This window comes from Monodelphis domestica, chromosome 7 (assembly GCF_027887165.1).
Source record: "Monodelphis domestica isolate mMonDom1 chromosome 7, mMonDom1.pri, whole genome shotgun sequence".
NCBI lineage: Eukaryota > Metazoa > Chordata > Mammalia > Didelphimorphia > Didelphidae > Monodelphis > Monodelphis domestica.
In genome coordinates this window covers 78,092,839-78,116,971 of record NC_077233.1, presented here as the reverse complement: position 1 = coordinate 78,116,971, position 24,133 = coordinate 78,092,839, and the positions used below count along the sequence as shown (strand labels likewise).

Genomic DNA, 24,133 nt, shown 5'->3' with positions numbered 1-24,133 from the left:
AAGTTGCAGGAAATCTATGAGATTAAATAAATTTAAGATTTTTTTCTTTTTTTTTTAACTTTAGAGCTAAAATTTCAAACCAGCCTTTCTTTCTCTTTCCTACTAGTCACAAAACTAGGGATAAATGCCCTCACTAGTTCATGGTAAAATGGTTCTATATTCCTAATTTTCTTATCAAGAAATCTAAAAACATTTATCTTCATCCTTGTCTAACAGCAGCTTAGGTATCAATTATCAAGTTAAGGATTTTACAGTGAACGAGTTTGGAGATTGGAGGACAGTAGAGTTTGGGGTGGCAATACAGAAACAATAGGACTTAAATTTTTTGTTTTTTCTTTGGGGGAAGTTGCTTCCTGTCCTTTGGAAAAAAATCTGTGTTATGCCATACCTTGGTGATTTTTCATCCTCTTACTCTATAGTTCTGATGATCTCAACTTTTCCCTTTAGCCTTCTATTCAAATAGTCTCTTGTTATTTTCTCCAGTTTTAGGTTTTACAGACTACCTTGAGCAGTGATCACAGTGAAGTTTATACACATATACACATACAGATATATAGGTATCAGTATATGTGCTCACACATATATACATATATGTATTTCAATATGATTATTTCCTTTGTAATCCATTGTATTTATTTTATGTGGAAAAATTATACTAAGGGATTCTTAGAATTCACCAGAGCATCCAAAGGGTCCATTACACAAAAGAACTCCTAAGAATCCTTGATCTTGAGCATTGAATATCTATCTAATGTCAAGATATCAGATATAACCACAAGGAGGATTTTTGAGGGTTCTAGAGGTGTTTGCTTTGAGGTCCCTTTTGAGTCACTAAAACAGCTTGATTTTCAAGAGCCTCTTAATCTCAAAAGCATAGAATCATAGAAATACAAGGGACTTCAGAGATCTTGTAATCCATTCTCTTTCTCACATAATAAAGTATTCACTGTATTTTTCAACAAGTGACCAGCCAAATTATCCTTGAACAAAAATATCTAGCAACAAAGAACTCACTACCCCTCACTCCATTCCCCTTCAAATTAGTCCTTTTTTTACAATAAAAAATAAGCATTTGCAAAATGTTTATGTGCCAAGCAATGTTGAAAACCTGATAGGAAAAAAGGACAGTCCTTCCACTTTTGGAGCTCCTATTCTAATAACATTCTGAACATATTGTTCCTCGAATTGAGATGAAATATGGCTTTCTGTAACTTCTACCCTTTGTTCTTAATTCTCTACTATCAAGCAGGACATCCAATCTTTCTTCAAAATGAAACTTTTCAAAATTTGAATTTAAAATGTCCCACTTAAATGTTCATTTCCTCAGGCTACCCAACACCAATTCTTTCAACCAATTCCCATACAATATGATTTCAAGACCCTTGCCATCCTGGTTACCATTTTATGGACATGCTCTAGCCTGTCAGTGACTCTTCAGAAATGTGACATGTTGAACTGGATACAAATTCCCAATTGTCATTTCACCAGGGTAGAGATCACATTTGAAAATTATTCATTAATATCTTAAAGGTGTTGCCAAGAACTGGCATTTGAGAGAATTTCAAGTAGTAGTATTATAAGGATTAAATAAATAAAGCATATCATACTATTTAATAGGTCTTAAACAGCAAAAGTCATCACACTAATAGAAGATATGTTGCAAAAAGGCAAATTAGAGATTAAAAATGGAGAAAAAATTCCCAATAATTACTGTTAAACCAAAGAAGAATGGGCTATCTTAAGTCCTGGTGAGTTCTCCTTCATTACAGGTCTTCAGACAAAGACTAAATGGTCACTTGTCATTCATGCCAAAGAGTGGAGTTTTTGCACTATGGTTTGAACTAGATAACTGCAAAAGTTTCTCCCAAATCTGAAATTCTGTGAGTCTCTGAAAGCCTAGCCATAAAGGAAAACCTGAGTTTATTATTTATAGGCTGACAAGAAGCCAGTAGATGATCTTATTGAAGATGAAAAATGTCATAATTCACAGAGGTTGCTATGATTATGGATATCAATTGTGACTCTTGATTGACTAAGAAAGCTACATTCCTACCTTTGAGTCTCTATATCTTTCCTTATTCTTCTCTGTTCTTTGAATAATGGAACTTTATCCCAACTATTCAATGTGACACTCCTATTCCAGGGTAACAGGATAGGCAGATGTCAAAGAAACTATATGCTAATATGAAATGTTAAGTTCTTCCTTCAAGGGCTTCTCTGAATTGGCCTCAAGATGGGCTTTTAATGAGCTTTTATGTAACATTTACCTACGTGGTCTAGCAGGAACTTGAAACCGTGATAGAGAGAAGAGAGTCTTTCTAAGGTAACCTACTAACAGTGTGTAATGAATGATCAGCATAATAAAGGATAGAAGATAATTATAATGAAGACCAAGGACCAAATTAATCATATAGGATGTTATTTGCTCCTTATGCTTGATAGATACTGTGCTACCCCAGACAGAAAATTAATTTTTTACCTGAGATGGCAGGTCACCAGCTTGATAGAGTCTTAATGAACTGATTTGATAGCAGTTGAGCAACATTGTCACTTGGGAATGGCTTCAATAATTTCATGATCCTCTTTCAATGAGGACAGAGGTTCAACATAGCTGGATACTCAGACATGAAGGAAAAATTATTTTACATACTGAACTGGTAATTTGCAGAGCCACTAGAAAACAGATTCAGATAAAAATAAGTTTAAATGGCTATTGATTCAACATTTGTATGCATTTTAAAATTAATATATGTGTGCCTATCATAGAATGCATTCTAAGTTATTTCTTTTTTATTCATGGGAATAGAGAAAAGTTGATCTAGATCTTTATTAATAGGAATGGAGAAAAGTCTCTATTTGAAGGGCATTGTGACATTTACTAATTTACTATCATTTTATAACATACTTTGATAAGGCATCATATTATAGGGGATAGATGTTGCTGGACTCCAAGCTAGAAATACTTGGGTACAAATCTTATTTCTAAAACAGTCTGTGTGTCTCTGGCCTTTTAGTGCTCTCTAGGTAACTCTCTAATACTATTAAGTTTCATAGAAAGTGTCAACCTACTATTACTAGAGAAGCTTCACCAGGGAATTTTCTCAACACTATGAGTGAAATCACAGGTCCAGTCCCTATACCTGTGTTTATAATCAGAGTCCTTCAAAGATTATTTACCTCCAGTTAGTTACACCAGTAGTATAAGCAACTGACAACATGTGGATTGTAAGTATCACAGATTTACTATTAAATGCTTGTTGAGGAATTTAATAAGAAAACTCTTATTTTTAAACAGCTAAACATAACATTAATTGAAATCACTATTTTAAACAGAATAATCAGAGAGATAGCTAAAGAAATAAAAATCCCTTGCTACAACTGGGTACCACATTCACACCTTTTTAGTTCAGAATCCCTGATTTTCTACAAAGATCAAGTAGCCATAACTCACCCGGATACTTTCATGACTTTTGCCCAAAGCTCCAACATCCTCAGCTAGGTTCCTGTAAGAAAGCCTTGCGGCTTCTACTTACCATAATTAAAGTGTTGTTCTTGTCATTCATTCTCTCTGGCTTCTCAGCTTCTCTTCTCTCACTTAATGCAGCCCCTGGGCTTGTCCTCAACTTGACACAAATCTCATTTCACTTAGAGTTAAAGATTTCCCCTCTTTTTTTCCATCATGAATATCAGAAAAGACCTTAAACAGCAGTGTCTACATCTCTGGTCAGCTCAATGAGAAACAGGGATCTTGGATTTTTTTTCCTTTGGCAGAAGAAAAGAAAATATCATAATCACTCTTTTTGGTGTCCATATTGTAGGCTCTTCTCCATTTGCAAAAAGTTTGAGGTACTTTGTTAAATCAATTTAAGCTAATTTCTGTCCAAGATAGGTATCAAGAAATGTTTATATCAGGTTTTCTTTTCAAGGTATTTTGCAGGTTTCCATCATTATGATCATGGATAAGTCAATTCTTTTTAGGGTTAGTAACCTGAAGTGTCTCTCTCTCTCTCTCTCTCTCTCTTCCCCCCCCATATATATGTTATATACATATATATATATATGTGTGTGTGTGTGTGTATACATGTATAAGTACATATATATGCATACTTTTAGCATATATTTATAATTATATATAAATATAATTGCTTTCTTTTTTAATCGTATTTGCTTTATGCATTTAAAACATTCTGATTGTAATAATTTATTTTATTATTATATTATTTATTTGATATTTATCATATTGTTTTATGTATAGTTACATTATTCTGGCTAATAATGTAACATTATTTTGTTATCATAAATACTAAAAGGGATTTTTTTTCAGTGAAACTTGGAAAAACTAGTATGAACTGACAGAATAAAGTGAATTGAAGGGGAAAGATTATATAGTAGTAATAATATAACAACAAACATCTTTGAAAGACTTAAGAATACTCATCACTATAATAACCAATCATAATGTCATGAGACCCATGATGAACATGGTACCCACTATTGGGCTTGAGAATGAGTCATATTTTGGGCATGATTGGTGCAATAATTTTTTTTGCTTGACTATGCAAATAGTGAAGCAAATTATAAAGATTTTCTTTTCTTTTTCTCAATGATAATGAGAGAATAGGAGAAAAAGAAAACCCATTTTTGTTCAATAAAAATAGTATTCAATTAAAAATTAAATTATAAAAAATTATTCTGAGAAGGGATACATGATTTTTAAACATACTTTCAAAGGGATCAATAATAGAAAAAAACCCATCAGAATTCTTATCACAGATGATCCCAAAGTTCTCAATAAGAGGGTCAACAGATTCTCCTTTATGCATTGAGCATCGGTTTGCACTTTTCTATCAGTGAAATTATTTCATTAATCCTCATTAAATCAATGTGAGTCAAGGGAGGATAGATTATTTATTCTTATTTATACAAGCAAAGAAAGGTTAAATATCTTGCCCCAACTTGGAGTGAAAAGAATTTACTGTGCTTGCCCTTAGACACTTCCCTAACTAATATTAATGTCAGCTTTCCCATTGTCCATTCTGGTTTGATTAGCCTAGCATTATCAGTAGATATCTCTCCGTTCTAGGAGTTCTTTTGAATTCACATTCTGGCAAAATGAACTGAGACACCAAGTGGAAAGAGTCTGATTTAATAAATCCAGAGACTGAATTGGATAAAATCAGTTCATTAAATCTCAGATGCAGGAAATTTTCTTGGTAGATATGAGAATAGCTTAAAACTTTGCTTTTGTCTGGCATCAATAGATTGAGGTCCAGATTTCTTTCCTTTCCTTTTCTCTTTTTAACATTGAAGTTCTAAATAAATAAAGTGGATTCATGTTAGGTCAATAACTGGAGTTTTTAACAGCTCTCATATTGTCAAGTATTTCTATAGTGCTCAAGTTTTCTAGCAAGCATTTTCTTTTTCATATGCAGAAAAACACACAGTGGGAGGGGATGGGAGGAGTACTTCCTACAGATAGAGAGACAGGATTTTGAGAAGGAAGGACTGGTAAAAAATGGTGGTCAGGATATAAACTTGTGAGCCAAAGTCAGAAGATTATAAGCCAGTATACTATGCATTTAGGGACAACCATAATCTAACATAGCTAAGATTAAGAAGCCTAGGTCTGTCCCTAAATTTTATGTGGTCAATCTATCAAGTTATCAAGCTGGAAGAATTTTTAAGCACTTATTTAGACAATGTGAAAGATTATACTAGGCTTTAGGGATACAAGGACAAAATCCAAATTAGCCCCTGCCTTAAAAGAACTTACCTTCAATCAAGGGAGATAATGTAAAGTTATAAAAATAAATACCAAGTGGTTGGTTAGGGAAGGAATGGTGGAGGAGTGCTTGTACTAGCAAGAAGGACGACATTTAGCAGGTGCAGCTGAACCTTGAAGGTAATTGGTGACTAAAAGGGATGAAGTAAACAGGAAGTCTAGGACACAGCTGTGGGCATTGGTATGTTTTGGATAAGGAAGCAAGAAGACTCTTGTGGTTGAATTGTCAAGTTCCTGGTGGAAAGCCATGTATAAATATAAAAAGGTAGACTGAAGTCAGGTTGGGAAGGGTTTTAAGTGCCAAAGGATTTTATATTTGATACTAGACACCACCACTCTTGGCCAAGATATCAAGGACAATGGGACACATGGATATCATACACAACTCCCATAATTACCGTGTACTTTGGTGCTCCATGTCAATAGAAAGGTAGAGACTTTTCTGTATCTGGGATGACTCCTGAGGAGTCAAGTGATGCTCTTCCAAAATGTTAGGTATTTACTTGGTTCTGAATTTTTCTCTACAAACAAATCTTCCACAAAGTTCCATGGGAGTAACCAATTATGCTATTGTTGGCAGATGACTACCCTCATTTCCTCCCTAAACCTGTTTAAAATGTTAAATGGACCAATGTGTAAGTCCATCTGAAGTTAGTTTCCCCTTTTCCTGCTTTTGATATCTCCAAGCAGTTAAAGATCCAGAACATTAAGAGGTTTTGATGCGATCAGAACAGTATATCCTTAAGGCTTGGTGAATTGAAGCCCCCATACCCTAAAATGACTTTCAAAGTCCTCAGTTCTTTTTTAAAAACCTCTATACTTCAGGAAGTGAGATGTTTCAAGATCTTTTTTTTTTCTGAACCATTGAGGAAAGCTTAAGGTTATTTTCTATTTTTAGTACACCAGGTTCATGACAAAAGATAAAATTGTGAAATAGATGAGTGTTGTTACCAGTGAGTGGTATAGAATCTTGATCTCCCTGTAGGGTAAACATAACTTTGAGAGAGAGACCAGTTGTTTTGGTAAAGGAGCATTTATTTCCTCAGTTATCTATTTCCAAGAACAAATTGCTTGACTTGATCTTTTTCCTCCAAGCACTCCTATACCTTTGGGTTGATTACTTTCATGTACATTATGGGGAAAAAAATCAAAAAAGTAAATGGAGAAGAGTGGCTGCCTAAAGCTAGTGGGCATATTTAGCACTGAAAATTCATTTTAAATGTCTTTATTGATTCTAAGAAAAAGGGAAAAGAGGTTATGGGGTGGAAACAAGGAGACTCCAAAGATGGTCCATGAGCATAAAGGAATACTGTTGTAGTTTAAGGAACTTTACATTAGGAAAACACAAAGAAATATAGAATGAAACATATGAAAAATACAGAGTATGGAAAGAATGAGAGCAATAATACATAGAGGGACTACAAGCATGCAAGTAATCAATCATGGAGCATTTATTAAGTGTCTACTAAAATAACAATAGTAACACCAATGGGAAAGATATATTTAAAAACCATAATAAGGGGACACAAATGAAAGAGGACATTTTTGTTACTATTTTGTTAAGGTTGATGTCAGTTTCTTTTAAAATTCAAATTTTGAAAGTGCACTTTTTCTTTCATATGATGATCAGTTTTTACTTTTTGTGATGTATGGAAATGTTATTTATGGTGCTCTCTTTAAATGACATGTTTCTCTTAGTTTTTTGGGGGGTGGACTATAATTCTCTAGAGGACTATATTTTCTTTTAGTTGGATTTTTGTGTCTTTGGAGACTACTTGGGCTCAGCCATGATATGGGCTCTTTTATAAATAATAAATACTTTTATTACATTAGGTTGAATTTATTTCTCTGAAATTAAAAAAAGGAGTTAAGGAAGAGCCTAGCCTTGACAGCACCTCCAGCAGAAGGCACAAATGTGCCTATACCATAGCAAATCAAATCCTGGAGCTAAACCTGAGCCTTTTTCCAAATTCTTACTGTCTTCAGTTTCCTACTTTTCCTGTCTCTTTTCTTATACATAGGAGACATTGTTGAATTTCCCTGACTTCCCAAAACCTCCTATTGCATGATGCTGATATTCCAATAATTGATTGAGCTTGTTGGTGACAGGTAATTTTTCTTTTAAGGTGTTAGATCAATAAAACCATAGAATAGCACTTCTTTTATTTGGAACCTTAAAGAAATGAATAATTTTAGGTAACTAAATTCTCCAAATAAACAATTTTAGGGACATTTTAAGAATCTTATCAGAAACCTTAATAATAATATGCTTGTCAAAGTGGCCATAAAGCTCATTTGAACACTTTTTCCAGGCAAGGAACTCACTACCTATTGAGATAGCTAATTCAGTTGTCAAAAAATTCTGTTTGCTTTTCTACTGAGTTAAAATGTTTCTTCTTATAAATTCCACCTATTGATCAAAGTTCCTCCTTTGGAAGGCACAGAATGTCAACTTTAACCCTTCTTCCACAATGACAGTCCTACACATATTTGAACACAACTGTCCAAGTTCATTGAAATCTTGTCTTTTCCATCAACTCATGACCATACAACATGGTTTTTTAATCCATTGGAAAAGAGCAAAACTTTCTTTATATAGGACTTTTGAAAAAAAACCTTAAAACACTGATATTTAAAACAAAAGATGGAACCCAAAAATATATTTCAAACAAGCCACCTTCATGATCATAATCTATATAGCAAGATGTATTCTTGATGAGTTAGCATGATTATGAGCATCAATGATTGTACCTCAGTGATGTTCCTGAAGGCTCTGAGCATCTGTAGTTCTGTTTGCCCTTGCACTAAATGGACCCTACATGCTGGGACTTTTCATTTTGATTTTTACCAATTTTTCCCCTCTATGTATCTCTTTGGGCTACCCTAATTATCTCCCTGCCAAAAGCAATCTCTCTCATCTGTTTCTAAGTTTGCTGCTTGTGGTCCAGTGTGTGGCCTTGGAAACCATATATCTCAGTTGGTTCAAATTATTTGAAAAAGAAATAATCATAAATTGTCTCTGAGTGAGGGCATGAATTTTTGTTCTTTAATATCAATGTCATCTTCTTAGCAACTCATTTTTTGTTCATTTCATTATTCCTAGTCATACCCATACCAGGAAAATTCCTGGTCACACTGTTTCTATTTGTTTATTGGGATAGCATTATGAATAGATCACTGACGTAGAACTAGGATAACTTGAGTTCAAATCCAGTCTCAGACACTTACTTTACAGAGCACAAAGAAGTCACATGTTCAATTCCTCTATTTCCTCACCCATAAATGGGAATAAGAATAGAAGCTCTCTAGGTATTGTCAAGTAAAATAAATACACATTTATTAATTGCATACTCTGTGCCAGGCATTTTATCAAATTATGTGAGCCCATCAAGTCCTGTTTAAGTTTTTTTTTGTTTGTTTGTTTTTTTTGGCAAACCATAAAGGGCTATTAAAAGTGAGTTCATGAGGGGCAGCTAGGTGGCTCAGTAGATTGAGAACCAGATGGGAGGTTCCAGGTTCAAATCTGGCCTCAGACACTTCCTAGTTGTGTGACCCTGGGTAAGTCACTTAACCACCATTGCCTAACCCTTACCACTTCTCTGTCCTTAATACTGGGTAAGTCACTTAACCACCATTGCCTAACCCTTACCACTTCTCTGTCTTTAATACATAGTATTAATTAATAATAGTATTAATTATAATATGGAAGGTAAGTTGCTTTTTTTAAATAATTTATTTAAAAAGTGAAATCTTATTGAGTTCTTAAATGGTGGAATATAAGTACAGGTAGAGAGATGAAAAGAATTTTTGAGGTAATATAGCTTTCTCACTCCACTCTATATATAGGGAAAATGAGTCCAAAGAGCAGAACTGTTCAATTCAAGGTCTTTCAGAAAGAGCAGAGAGAAGTGAACTCTGATCTTCTCTCTCTGAATTCAGTGCTGTAGGGTTGGTTGTTGGTGGTGTCATGCTTGTTTCTTCCCATTACACCTGACTTTTGCTTACAGAGAAAGTTATTTTATTTCAGCATTTGCAAAGAAATTCAACAGATTTGGGCAAAGACCTTTTGGTCACTAATAGCAGTCTGCTTGTTTTATATAGACAGATTCAAAGGGAGCTTCAACCTCGTAGGAAGATTTTTTGCCCTGTTATTTTATTTTGTTTGTTCCTAGAATACACCATTTCTCTACTTAAAGCATTTTCACTGGCTATGCTTCATGTGTGGTCCTCTCTCCATCCTCTTTTCTACCTTCTGGTTTCCCTGGCTTCATTGCACACAAGAAGCCTCTCCTGATTCCTCTTAATGTCTGTGCCTTCCTTTTGAGATTATGTTCCATTTTTTCTATATATGTATATCTTGTTTGTACATAGTAATTTTTGTGTCATTTCCTCTGTAATTTTTAAGCTCCTTGAGGTCAAGGACTATCCTTTGCCTTTGGTTGTATTCTCAGATCTTAGCGCAGTGCCTTACAGATAGTAGATACCTTATAAATGCTATCCGATTGAGACTCCTTTAACCTGCATTCTGAGGTTAAGAGAGTGCCTACAGGTTAGTGCTTAATCAGTGATGCCCATATCCACATCTTCTGTTTTGACAAAGCTACAGCTCTACTGTATATTCAGAATACGTTATACCCAGTTGTAGCAGGTTTACCAATATGCCAGAAGCCAGTCTGATGCTCCAGCCCTTTGTCTTCCAGTTATGCTCACTCCCCAACAGTCAGCTGTTATCAGTGGTTTGGTACCCAACAAAATGGCCTGGGATGTATCCTATAGATGTCCAAAGCAAATCAAAAATTACTTTCTGCACAATGCATTATGGTTATCCAGCCAGATAGAGAGATTTTTATAACTCCTACATAATCAATAGCAAAATCAGTAGTGTTAAGCTGAATTGTACCCCAAAACCTTTCTGTAAAGTACAGAAGGGAAACTCTCTCCAACCATCATTAGCAGTGTGAAGACTAATAGCAGAGTGAAGACCATGTGCTTCCCTCCAGTCCGTTCACCATGGAGCTTTTCAATGAATATTTTATGCACAGAGTTTCTGCCAATGCTTAGCATGAATGTAAAATGTGCAATTGAGAGCCTCTGTAGCAATCCAGGGGCAAATTCTACTCTTCTCTCAGCAGCAAAACCGAGACCCTTCATTTCCCTTTCAGGAATATAAACTTCAGTTATAAAAGAGTCCATTACACCAGGAAGGAACCATAAACCTCTAATTCTGTGAATTACATCTCATCTTCCCTAAAACAAATGCCATCACTTAAGCAGAGTTGCAGTTTTGCGATTCTATCAGCTGTGAATAGCATTCCTCTTCGATAATATATTTGCTGAACCATATATTGAAAGGACATCATTTAACATTGACCAGAGTATTAATTCAAAAAAGAGGAAACTGCAAAATGCTTGTTTTCTAAAATAGTCCTGTGTAAGCCTTCTCATAGCAATATTTCCTGTGTGGCTTAAAATGCAATCTCTTATCTCATAAGATTACGATTTACTTTTATTCTAATTCAACATTCACTCTACAAACCAGTCCTGTCCAATCCAACAAGCATTTGCTAAAGTCACTATTTTATGCAAGGAACTATACTAGGAATACCAGGGGAGATGACAAAACCAAAAACAACCTGTTCTCAGGGAGCTTACTGTCTACTAGGGGGATGAAACATGATGCATATATGAATGATTATTTGAGCAGGAAGCAGAGAATAGAAACAACTAAGGCATTTGGAAGATGTTTCCCAAGGGCGATGGTACATGTGCTAAACCTTAAAGGAAGCTAGGAATTTTTAAAAGGTAGAAGAGAGGAATGCATGCTTTCCAAATGTAGGAGAATGCCTGTGCAAAGACAGAAAGGTCAAGGATAAAGAGCAATGTTTGGGAAAGATAGAGTAGGGTTTTCTACCTGGAAAATAATGTACATAAAAGAATTAAGCCTAGAAAGGTACCTGAAGCATATTGTGAAGGTCATTTTAAGCCAAAATGAGGAGTTCATATTTTATTCAAAGGTGTTAGGAAGCTGCTGAAGTTTCTTGGACACTTCAGTAACATGATTAAACTTGTATTTTGGGAAGATAATTTTGGCAAACATTAACTGTTACTCTGTGTAATGCACCATGTTGAACTTTAAGGGAATTAAGCCACAGTCTCTGCTTCCTCAGAATCTTATCTACTTCATTTGCTTAATTTCACATTGCTGTTCAGAATATACTAATTCACAACTCCACCAACTATGCATTGGTGTGCTTATCTTTCCACAAGCCCTCCCATATCAAATGTTCCCATCTTTTATCATCCTTGCCAGGTTGCTAGAAGTTTAGGATTGTTTTCATTTTTATTTCTCTTATCATTAGGGAGTTGAAGTAGTATTTACTGAGATGGGTCATAGCTTGCTCTACTTGTTTCAAGAACTATCTTTTGGGCACTTATTTCTTGGGGAATGACTTTAGACTTCTTTTATATTGATCAGAATGACAGGGATAGGACAAATTGGTACAGGGAAGCACTCAGTAAAAGGCAGAACATTCTAATAATTAGAATTGTCTGACAGTAAAACTAGATTTCCTTATAAAATAATAGTCTTCTGTTTACTAGAAGTATTAAAATAGAAATAAGATGAATTCCTTATTTCTTATCTGGGAAAGCTGTTTGTGGTACCACAGATTGTGCAGGGGGTGGATGTAAGAACAAGTTTTAAGCAATTTTTAAGAACTCCAGCCCTCCAAATTCCAAACTCTCACATTTGTGTCTTAGAAAAAACACTGCAGAGTTCCACTTTTACTTCATATAAAGGCACATTTTTCTTCTATGTCCCTAAAGAGGTTTTTCCCCCCCTAACTTTATTAGTAAATCACTCCATAAATTAGCAAGAATAAATTTCCCTGGGCTTTAAACTTTGAAGAACAAATTAAAGAAGTTCCATATCCCTTTTCTTTGAAGAGGAAAATAAATGTGGTGGTTAGGAGTCATCATGAGCTCACAGAAAGAGCATACTAATGAGAGACAAAATGCCTGAATTCTATAATAGGTCCTGGCACTAAGTCTGTGATCTTGGGCAAATCGTTTAACTTCCTTAAACCTTCACTTTCTCTTTGTTAAATTTTATTTTAATAACAAATTTCCACACGAATTTTCCAAAGTCATTTGATCCATATTTGTCTCCCTCTCTTCTTTCCTCCCCCCTCCTGGAGATGATAAGCAATTCAATCTGGGTTATACATGTATTATCATGCAAAACACATTCCCATATTATTCATTTTAAGCAAATAATCTTATAGAACTGAAACCCCAAAACATATGCCCAAATAAACAAATGATAAATCATATGTTTTCATCTGTATTTCTATTCCAACAGTTCTCTCTCTGGAGGTAGATATCATTCTTTTTCATAAATCCTCAGAATTATCCTGGATCATTGTATCGCTATCAGTTGCAACGTCTATCACATGTGATCATTCCATAATATATCAGTTTCTGTGTATATTGATCTCCTAGTTCTGCTTATTTCACTCTACATCATTTCATGCATATCTTTCTGGCTCTTTCTGAAATCATCCTGTCCATTGTTCCTTATAGCACAATAGTATTCCTTTACCATCATATACCACAATTTGTTCAACCATTCCCCAATTGAGGGATATGCTTTTAGTTTCCAATTCTTTGTCACAACAAAAAGAGCTGCTATAAATCATTTTGTACACACAGATTCTTTCCCATTTTTTAAAATCTCTGCGATACAGACTCAGTAGTAGTATTACTAGATCAAAAGATATGCATTCTTCTCTAGTCCTTGGGATGGTATTCCAAATTGCCCTCCAGAATAGTTGGATCAATTCACAACTCCACCAGCAATGCATTAGTGTCCCAATTTTGCTACGTTCCCACCAACATTTATCATTTTCCTTTATTGTCATATTGGCCAATCTGATAGATGTGTCATGGTAGCTCAGAGTTATTTTAATTTGCATGTCTTTAATCAAAAGGAATTTAGGACATTTTCCACATAGCTTTGATTTCTTCATCTAAAAACTACCTATTCATATCTTTTGACCATTTATCAATTAGGGAATGACTTTGATTCTTATAAATTTGATATATTTTGTATTTGAGAAATGAGACCATTATTTATTTGAGAAATGAACCCTTTATCAAAGAAATCTGTTATGATTTTTCCCTAATTTATTGTTTCTCTTCTAATTTTGGTGGCATTGGTTTTGTTTATGTAAACCCTTTTTAATTTAACACAATTCAAAATCATTCATTTTACATCTTGTAATGTTGTGTATCTCTTTTTTTGGTCACAAAATTTTCCCTTCTCCATAGATCTGACAGGTAAACTATTCTATGTTCCCCTCATTTATTTGTAATATCACTCTTTATATTTAAATCATATACACATTTTGACCTTATCTTGGTATAGCATGTGAAATAATTTAAACCTAATTTTTGCCATACTGTTCTCCAATTTATCCAGCAGTTTTTGTCAAATAGTAAGTTCTTACCCCCAAAGCTGGGTTTTGGGGGTTTATCAAATATTAGATTGCTGAGGTCATTCCCCCCAATCTATTACGTCGATCCACCTTCTATTTCATTGCCAATATTGGATTGTTTTGATGACCACTGCTTTATAGTACAGTTTAAGAACTGGTACTGCTAGGCCACCATCCTACACATTTTTTTCATTATTTCCCTTGATATTCTTGACATTTTGTTCTTCCAGATGAATTTTGTTATAATTTTTTCTTGTTTTATAAAATAGCTTTTGGTAGTTTGATTGGCATGACCCCGAATAAGCAAATTAATTAAGTAGAATTGTCATTTTTATTATGTTAGCTTGGCCTACCCATTAGCAATTAATGCTTTTCCAATTGTTTAGATCTAATTTTATTTGTGTGAAAAGTGTTTTGGAATTGTGTTCATATAATTTCTTCATTTGTCTTGGCAAATAGATTCCCCGATATTTTATGTTGTCAAATGATTTTAAAAGGAGTTTCTCTTTCTAACTCTTGCTGCTGAGTTTTGTTGGAAATATTTGAAATTCTGGTGATTTCTATGGGTTTATTTTTTATCCTGCAACTTTGCTAAAGTTGTGAATTATTTCAATTAGTTTTTTTAGTTTACTTTCTATGATTCTATCTAAGGATATTATCATATCATCTGCAAAAAGTGATAGTTTAGTTTCCTCATTGCCTGCTTTATTCCTTCAATTTCTTTTTCTTCTCTAATTGCTACTGCTAGTGTTTCTAGAACAATATTAAATAATGGTGGTGATAACAGGCATCCTTGGTTCACTCTTGATCTTATTGGGAAGGCTTCTAACTTATTCTTCTGACAGATGATAATTGCTGATGGTTTCAGATATATACTGTTTATTATTTTGAGGAATAATCCTCCTATTCCTATACATTCTAGTGTTTTTCAATAGGAATGAGTGTTGAATTTTGTCAAAGACTTTTTTTGCATCTATTGAGATAATCATGGAATTTCTGTTAGTTTTATTATTAATATGGTCAATTATGCTAATAGTTTTCCTAGTATTAAACTAGCCTTGCATTCCTGGTATAAATCCTATCTAGTCATAGTGAATAATCCTTATAATATATTGTGGTAGTCTCTTTGATAGTGTTTTATTTAAGATTTTTGCATCAATGTTCATTAAGGAAATTGGTCTATAGTTGTCTTGCTCTGATTTTGGTCTTCATGGCTTAGGTACCAGCACCATATTTGTGTCATAAAAAGAATTTGGTAGGACACTTTGCTTATTTTGACAAATAATTGGTATAGTATTGGAATTAATTGTCATTTAAATGTTTGATAGAATTCACTTGTGAATACATTTGGGCCTGAGGAATATTTCTTGGGGAGTTCATGGATTGTTCAATTTCTTTTTTCTGAAACTGGTTTGTTTAAGTATTACATTTCCTCTTTTTTTAATCTAAGCAATCCTTATTTTTGTAAGTATTCATCCATTTCACCTAGATTATTAGATTTATTGTCATATAATTGGGCAAAATATAATTGCTTTTATTTCCTCTTCATTAGAGATGAAATCACCCTTTTCATTTTTGATAATGGTAATTTGATTCTCTCCTTTCTTTTTTCTAATCAAATTAACCAATATTCTTTCCAATTTATTTGTTTTTTATTAGAACCAGTTCTTATTCTTATTTATTACTTCAATAGTTCTATAGTTTTCTCATTTATAAAATAAAAAATATTGTTTACTTTTCCTTACAGAGCTTTTAGGAGAAATGAAATAATAGAAGAGACTATGCTTTGAAATGTTCTATATAGATATAGATACATAAAAGTGGGAAATATCTTGAGGAATAAAATATATTTGTCACTACAGATCATATTATTGGGCTGAGAGGACTAAGGATTTGCTTTCCTAATAAAAGTCCCAGCAATGGGCCTGCATGTATACCTTGGTTCAATCCTTGTGGAGCCTGAACTCTGATGAAAAGGGTCAATTCATTTCATATTTATCTAAGGCTCAAAAGTCCCAGGGAAAAGAACTGAAAGCTTATGCTTGGTTCAGGTCTAGAGTCCCCAAAAGATATTAAAATATACTTGATGTACAATATATATCATATATAGCTTAACTATTTATTTGCTTCATATAAAGGTCTCTTAAGACACAAAATACTCACAGGAGTGCATTGATAGAGTTAAACATTGAATTATTTTGTGTAACTTAATATATTCACTCAAAGAGATTCATACTTAAAAGAAAACATTTTGTGGGGCTGCTAAATATCTATTTTACCTTCCCTCCAGCAATACTAAAAAACCAGCCCAAAGCTTTAGTCCATAATCCTATTGAGGGCCATCTTTTCTGAGGAGGGAGTGAATTGCAGCAAATTCTTCCTTCTGATGTTTATCTCTTACTCTTTGATCTAGGATCTCCTGACATTCCAAACACAGAAGGTGGCCTCCAAGAGGTTAAAGGTCCATTTCAGCATCCCTTTGCTGCTATCATTACTTGGAGGGCACTAGGAAGGGGCAAAGAAACAAAGCAGAAATGATAGTTTGGGGCCTGGGCTGTGAACAAGGCTCCCCTGGGCAGTATCTGTGCCCATTGCCATGAGCAAGCATTCAGCAAAGCCACTGGGAGAGGAACTCCTCTCCCCAAGCCCCTTGGAAGTTCCAGGGAGATTTCTACACCACAGGTTCTGGAAAGAAGAAGAAGGGGGAGGCAGAATAGAAGTGTTATTTTTGTTCAGGTCTTCTGACTGGGAAGCTTTTCTCCCTTTTGATATATCCCTTTCCCCCTGTCATGGGAACCACACAATGTCCCTATCGATCCCATAGTACCAGGTGTTTTGGCACCATTCCAAAGCCTACGTGATCCAACTGAAATGTTCCAAGGGAGCTCAGGGCCACTTCATAGTTTTTTCCAATGCAGGAGACTTTAGCCAGAACAAATGGGAGGGGTACATCTGATTACTTCCGTTGCATATAGAGTTTAAAAGACACCATGGCAAAACAAGACTGAGAAATTGTGGGGAGGGGTTATTTTTTACTCCCCAAAATTCATTCATTCTTAAAGAACGGAAATTAACTGTATGACCATGCTTTTGCTCATGATATTCTCTAATAAATTAACAAACATCACATGCCTATTTTCAATGCACTATGATGAACACTATGGATACAAAAACCATAAAAACAAAATGAGCCCTCTGGAAGCTCAGAGTTCAGCTCCCAACACTGAACAGGAGGATTTAGAAAAGCTATAGAAGAGAAAGTTTTAAAAAACATTATGTAAATATAAGCCTTAGGGCAGTGAGGATGAGGAGTCTTTTGGACTAGGATTCAGGATTTTTAGGTTTGAATTTTATCTCTGCTGTTAACTGTGTGTCCCTGGGTGAATTTGACTTCAATGGATCTCTGTTAGGAAACTCATCTCTGAAATGAGGAGACAGGACTGGATCATCTGTAAGATCTCTTCTGACTGTGACTCTCAGGTTATCCTTCTTCTCTTCACACTGTTACTTCCCTCTTCATGTGAGAATTACACACACAACCAAATAATTAGTCAGTAACCATTCATGAAGAGCCTGCTATGTGCCAGGCGCTAAACTAAGTGCTAGAGACACAAAGAAAAGCAAAAGATCCCCCTGCTCTTGAAGTATTCACAGACTAAGGAAGAACACAACATTCAAAGGACTATGCAATAACAAGTTATATGTGAGATCAATTAGAACTAATAAATAGAGGGAAAGCACCAGCATTAAGGGGGCTCAGGAAAGACTTCTCTTAGAAAATGAGGTTTTAGCTGGGACTTAAAGGACAACTGAATAGCAGATTGTAAATTACTCATGCCCTCGGCTGCCTGGCTGCCTCACTGCAGTCATCTAGATGAATCAAATTGTCCAGGTAGAGGTATTTTCAGATACATCAGTATTAGTATTCACAGAGGCTAGTCATTTCCTGTCTACCCTGCTACAGGCTAAAGTTTAAAAAAAATCTAAAATCCCTTTCCTCATATGCCTTCATCACATACAAGATAATAATTCAAAGTTTATTTTGATTGCCTTAGGGAAATTGCAAATTCTTTTAAGAAACTCAAGCATCTTCCTCCAACAATGGCCCATCTTTTTAATGTCAATGTTGTTCCAGCAATCTATGACTGCAAGATATAAGACACTAGCTCTCTAAGGAGCTGAAGTTGAAAATCACCCAAAGGGCAATGCAGAGATGCATGGCGGGATATGAGTTGGCTGTAATCAATCACTAAGCAGGAGAAGCTGTATGAAAGATGCCATCAATGGAATACGTTATCAGACAGTTATATGGGCTTATGCTTTGTTCTTCATGATGTCAAGAGAATCCAAGGAAGCCCCCTTTTGGAAAACTTATGGGAGAACATGGAATAGAAAGTGACTTGAGATAAGTTCTGAATTGCAACATTGGTGGAAATGCCCATCATGGTGAGATAACAGATCCACTAAAATATTTAAGTATCTGCAGATTAGAAAATCAGTCAGTGGATATATTTGCCTAAAGGAAACAAAATGGGACTCTATAAGAACTTTGGTACCTGTCTCATTCACTTAGTGTAAGAGGTACTACCAAAGGGGATATGAAAACAGGGTAGTGGGACACGGTAGGGTTTAGCTGTACAGATATTCTGCTATTGTACTTAGTGCCTTTGCCTGGCACATAGTAAGCATTTTACCAATGCTTGTTTTTTGTCTGAGTTACTGTTATTTCACAAAACCTACTATGCTAAAAACAAAATGGAAAACCAGAACATTCTTTAACATCTTGTTGACAATACCCTGATTCTCAACAAAGTCCTAAAATTAAGTAATTTGCAAAAAAAAATGTAAAATTCTCCTACTCTGCACCTTTATTCAATGACATCAGAATTCACCTAATACATTTTCTTTCTTCAAATCCTTCTAGAAAGTTGGGTGATTGTGATAGGATGGTAGAGATAGCATCAGTCAGGAAAACTTGGGGTCAATTTCCATTTCTGACATTTTTTTGTCCCAGTGATTTGGGCAAGTCACTTAATTTCTTGGATCTCTAGATAGCTCAGACTGAATTAAAGGACAGTTTTGAATTACCACCACTGGAAGAAATTTCTACTTCCTAGAACTGGAAGTTCCCTATACCAGTGAAATCACAGTTCTCAATCCCCCCCATTAAAGAAAAAATAGGTGAATTAATATAGTAGTGATACTGAGAAAAGGGGTTTAATTATTCATATATGGCCCCAGAAAATTCACATAAGAACACATTGAGAGAACATAGTATTAAATTAGAAAGTTAAGATTACTTTTCTGGCATGAACATCCTTTACAAGAGTATGTGGACTACTCAGAACAATCCTGTTGTCAATCAATAGGCTTGTTTTTTGTTTGATTAGTTTTGTTCTTAACTGAGGAGATGCTGTATGGGAGCAAGCAATGGGAATTAGAGCTAGACTTCTGCTCTCTAAAATATTGATTACTCTTTCTTCCCACTTCTGTTGGTTTTCAGGGATAGCCATGATCAAGGTGCCCATGACTACCCCTGATCTTTATGTCCATAATGATCTTCTTGCCCCTCAAAACAATACTCTGCTTTTTTGTGACTGTCTTCCCTTCTTAGAATGAATTGCCTTGTTACTTCTTAGAATTCCTTATCTCCTCCAAAACTTAATTCAAATGCCCTCCCACCTTCTAGTTCCTTTCCACCCTGCAAAACATTACCTTTTATTTTCTATTATTTTTATATAATTAATGTTTCCCTTAATAGAAAGTAGATTTTCAATGCACAAATTGTTAGATTTTTAGCTTGGTTTCCCTAGTATCTAAAAGAATGCTCAGAGGCACGTGCTTGGTAAATACTTATCAACTGACAGACTGTTTCCTTCAGTTGACACAAGCTTCAAACACCGGAAGATTTTTGAAACGGAGAAAATCATCATGTGGGATATGAGCGTTTTTTCTTCTTTTTGCCAAAGATGAACTAAAAATGAAGATAGTCCTGTTAGATAAAGATTTCATTCGGATTCACTCTGCTCTACACATGAGAGCACTATCAGGGGCTTATCTTAGGTAAATAGGAAACAAAGGTCCATAGTTGATGATTTTCCCTGTGGTGCCAACCCTCAGTGATATTGGCAGATACAGTAGGAAATACAATATTGTGCATATCCATGCATGTGTATGTATGGTTAGAGTATCACATGTTAATTCACTAGCTAATTTAATATATCCACAAAGTTCAAAGGTCCAGCATCAAACTATTTTTAGAGAAAACAATACTTCAAGACAGATATTGAGGATAGAAACCATCTCCAAGGATGAATGGCCTTGGGAATGAGTTAGAAGTTAGTTAGTTAGAAGTTAGAAGAATGAGTTAGAAAGATCAATATATAAAAATTTAGTAAGTAGAAAGGGTCAGAACTATGAACTTTGATTTTGGACTCAGTTAATCTGTGAATTATTACCCTACAGAGATAGGATTTCTGTGTGGAGGGAAGTTTCTGTATGCAAGAAAACTATCTTGAACCTACATCATAGAAATGCAGAGAGATCATCACCTATTAATTTATAAATTCCAAGGGCCTGTGAACCAGCTTAGCAAAATCAGCCCTTTTAATTCATTAGCTCACGACTGGTTCCTTCTTTCTTCTTGAGCCAAGGACACAGCTAATAAGAATTACTTTTAATAATTGATATAGCACATTATCTTTTGCAAGTGTTTGCAAATGTCTATAAATTAGTCCTCACCTAATTTGCCTGAAAGGACAGCATGATAATCATTTACAAATGCAAAACTTGGGTACAGAAAAGTACCTACCCTCAGATAACGGTGTTAAAAAGACAGCTAGTATTAAGACCCTTATTGGGTCCTGTTTCTAGAGAGTATTATCCCCTTCCTTTGTGAAGCACTTGAAACAGGATGTGGGACCAGCAGAAGCAGAGGCTATAGGAACCTTGGTATAGCCCCAGTAGTCCTGTTAATGTCCTGATCATCTCCAAGAGCACAGTGAGTCCCTTCTGAAAAAATGGAGAAGAGAGGAAAGAAAGATCTCTTTCTTTCTGTGTGTGAGAGAGACAGAAAGACAGAGATGGACAGTAACAGTGAGGCAGAGAGAGATGGAGGGAGTGAGACAGACAAACAGACAGATAGACAGACAGAGACAAAGAGAAGATCATTTTTCCATTGATAGGAAGGAAGCAGAATCATAGACTCTCAAAGTAAAAAGGAGAACTAGAAGTCATTCAAATCAAGCCCTTGTGAGGGTACTTTTTTAATTAAGGTAGATTAATTTCTTCCCTCTTATCAATTCCTGTTGTCTGGGGATTATATTTTCTTTGTGTCACACCTGATGAAGAAAGTTCTCCAGGACTAGAATGGAGTCATAACTGTTGGGTAAGAGGCAACACAGGGAAATTGATAAAGGAGCCAACTTTGGAATCAGGAAGACCTGGGGATTATAACTATTGGTTATGTGATCATAAACAAGTCATTTCCCCCAAGAAAATCTCTAAGAGTATAATATATAGATTTGTTGCTGAACAATATCAGTAAAAGAAGTTTCTACTCTAGATCCTTGAAATTATAGAACCAGACCACCTCTCCCCCCAATAGGAAAAGCTCTTGGATAAGACTAAAACTATTCTGTCCTTCATATCAGAGGCTTTAGGAGAAAAGCTCAAGATTCTTCCCAAATTCCTCTCTTCTTTTCATTTTTTGCAATAAAAATAGTTTTATTTTACTAGGAAATTTGGAAAAGCTGTCACTAATATTGGAGCTGCATGAATGTCACTAAAGATAGTTCTGGTGGTCTCACTAGTGTCTCCATTAATGTTTTTCACTGAATGAAGGTAGCTGTGGGTGTTGGAAACATCAAGAATGCCACTGCTTGAAGCCATAGATAGCAGAGGAACACTGAGTGAAACCCTGAATTTATTACCATTAATTTGGAGTGAGAATAATGAAGATGTTAAGACTTCTCCCTCTAGGTTCTGGGAGAAATTAAAAGCCTCAAGGAAGTGTTCACTCATTAAGACTTCCCGGGAAGGGTAATAAAGATATTTGTTTTAAAGCAATTCATTTCTGTCCCATCTAGTCTCCAAGTCTTTGAATAGAATGTAATTTTCTTCAGAAAAATGATTGAAGGAAGTCACAAAGTTCAGTGCCCACAGAGAGTCCTTTATCTGCTGCTTCGTTACAATTTTTGCATGTAAAGCAAAATGATAGCCAGTCTGACAAAAATCTGATTTCCCTTTTGTCTCCAATCAGTGCACACAGGTTTGTACACGAATAAAATTCATGCAGAAGGAAGGACACATTGATATTTTCCCCCATCCTTAAAAAGACAGCACCAAACATTCATTTCTCATCTATTTGTATTAAACAAAGGTGAAGGGGGCCAGACCAATCAGATGAAATTTCTTCTAAATTGATGTTCAGAAGAACAAACATACAATTATGTGATGGGTTAGACCTGTCAGTGGATCTGTGTGCTAATCTAGATGAAAATAATGCCAAAAGACAAACAGACTCAGATGAAATGCAAGGAACAGTCTTAGCTCTGCAGAATATCTCCCCCTTTCATAGAGTGGCATGGAGCATCACACACCATGTCAGATGTAGCAGCTGTTTTATCAGGTTTGTATAACTAGTTTTTCTTTGTTATGATGTGGAGGAAAAGGACAGAATATTTTAGGAAATGATTGTCATATATAAAAGGCATCACTAAGCATTAAGGAAATGGAAAATATTTCAAAGGTTTAGCTTGAGTCAATAGCATTCTTTTAGTAAAGAAAGGTAGGATTGTATAGTGGATAGAGAGCTAGCCTTGAAGCCAGGCCAACTCTTCAAGTCCTGCCCTTGATATTTATTGATTTTGTTACTCTAAGTAAGTCACCTCTATACTCTATAAAGACATTCCTTAAAATACAAACCGAGGCCCTCTCAAAGTCAACAAGACAGTTTTAAGCAATCTGTGAGGTCAAAATTGTTTTCATAATAATATTAACATATTTTAGTTTCTAATACAGTCAATATCAATAAATACAAACAATGAAACAAAAGTTCATTGCCAGGGCTGGGCCATGGTTTTTCAATAATATTAAAGAGTATAAAGAAGTTTTGAGACTGAGAAGTCTGAGAATTTATGTTCTAAGCATTTTTCTAAGACTGTAAGTAACTTTCCAGGGAAAAAAGACAAACTAATAAATATTAAAAGCTAAATTACTTACATTACCTCAATCATATTTTATCTATTTATAATTACTTTGTATGTACCAGCTTGAGTCCTGCATTTCTCATTTAACCTTATTCCATTCATATAAAATACTACATTTTTGTGGGTCATTAATATTTACAAAGTGTATTTCTCTCTTTGATCCTGTGAGGTAGATAGTGCTAATATTTTTATCCCCATTATACAGATGACAAAATTAAGGATCAAAGGAGTTAGGTTGCCCATGGGGCATACAACTTTCCTGTGTCAAGAGAAATTTCAACCCAAATCTTTACTGATTCCCAGTGTTGTGTTCTTTCTATGATAACCCATGACATCCATCATTTTAATGCTTTATATAATCCATCATGTGAATGTCATCTAATCACAAGGTCATTGTGAGGATCAAATGAGATGACATATGTAACGTGCCTCACAAACTTTAAAAAAGTGCTATATATAAATGCTAGCTATAGTGTAAAGCAATTAGTGGTACAGTGGTTAGAATTCTGGGTCTGGAATTAAGGATGCCTACATTCAATTCCTGCCTCAGGCACTTCTTTATTTCTATAACTTAGCTAGCCTCCATTTACTTCAGTTTCCTCATCTGTAAAATGCGGATTAAAAACAGGGAATTACTACTAATCTCC

The 24,133-nt window shown here is 35.0% G+C and overlaps 1 protein-coding gene and 1 long non-coding RNA gene across 4 annotated transcripts in view; one reads left to right on the top strand and one right to left on the bottom strand.

The window, feature by feature from the left end:
- VWC2 (von Willebrand factor C domain containing 2) overlaps nucleotides 1-24,133 on the top strand; it is a 223,404-nt gene that overhangs the window by 65,070 nt on the left and 134,201 nt on the right. The gene's annotated exons all lie outside the window — the stretch shown is intronic.
- The window catches only part of LOC103094673 (uncharacterized), a 39,456-nt gene that overhangs the window by 9,436 nt on the left and 5,887 nt on the right, over nucleotides 1-24,133 (bottom strand). The window contains exons 3-6 of one of the 3 annotated variants that reach the window (XR_008913452.1): nucleotides 21,089-21,288; nucleotides 10,437-20,251; nucleotides 3,534-3,762; nucleotides 2,480-2,673 (exon numbers count right to left, since the gene is read on the bottom strand). This is a non-coding gene — a long non-coding RNA (uncharacterized LOC103094673). Of the gene's footprint in view, nucleotides 1-2,479; nucleotides 2,674-3,533; nucleotides 3,763-10,436; nucleotides 21,289-24,133 lie in introns of all 3 variants that reach the window. The other 2 variants (XR_008913451.1, XR_008913453.1) reach the window with 2 other exon arrangements.